Source organism: Petromyzon marinus, chromosome 57 (genome assembly GCF_048934315.1).
Source record: "Petromyzon marinus isolate PM22_M1 ecotype Great Lakes invasive population chromosome 57, UKy_Petmar_22M1.pri1.0, whole genome shotgun sequence".
NCBI lineage: Eukaryota > Metazoa > Chordata > Hyperoartia > Petromyzontiformes > Petromyzontidae > Petromyzon > Petromyzon marinus.
The window spans coordinates 2,523,712-2,524,530 of record NC_133723.1 but is presented as its reverse complement, the minus strand read 5'-3'; positions in this window follow the sequence as shown (position 1 = coordinate 2,524,530).

Genomic DNA, 819 nt, shown 5'->3' with positions numbered 1-819 from the left:
CATCACCTCATCCCCCTTTCACGTGGGCCCGTGTGTGTGTGTGTGAGCAGAGCCTCATGCATTGGGCAAAAATCACCACCAGTTCCGGAGGAACTACAATGTGAAGAATGTCGTGAAGTCACCACTCGATCGATGAATATCGGTCTGGCTGTCGGTCGGTCGGTCGGCTGGTCCACGTGGTTTTTTTTTCCTGCTCAAATCGGCTGTATGGGTTGACAGGGTACGCGACACCGTATGGGTTGACAAGGTACGTGGCACTGTATGGGTTGACAAGGTACGTGACACCGTATGGGTTGACAAGGTACGCGACACCGTATGGGTTGACAAGGTACGTGACACTGTATGGGTTGACAAGGTACGTGACACCGTATGGGTTGACAAGGTACGTGACACTGTATGGGTTGACAGGGTACGCGACACCGTATGGGTTGACAAGGTACGTGACACTATGGATTGACAAGGTACGTGGCACTGTATGGGTTGACAAGGTACGTGACACTGTATGGGTTGACAAGGTACGTGACACTATGGGTTGACAAGGTACGTGACACCGTATGGGTTGACAAGGTACGTGGCACTGTATGGGTTGACAAGGTACGTGACACTATGGGTTGACAAGGTACGTGGCACTGTATGGGTTAACAAGGTACGCGACACCGTATGGGTTGACAAGGTACGTGGCACTGTATGGGTTGACAAGGTACGTGACACCGTATGGGTTGACAAGGTACGTGACACTGTATGGGTTGACAGGGTACGCGAAACCGTATGGGTTGACAAGGTACGTGACACTATGGGTTGACAAGGTATGTGGCACTG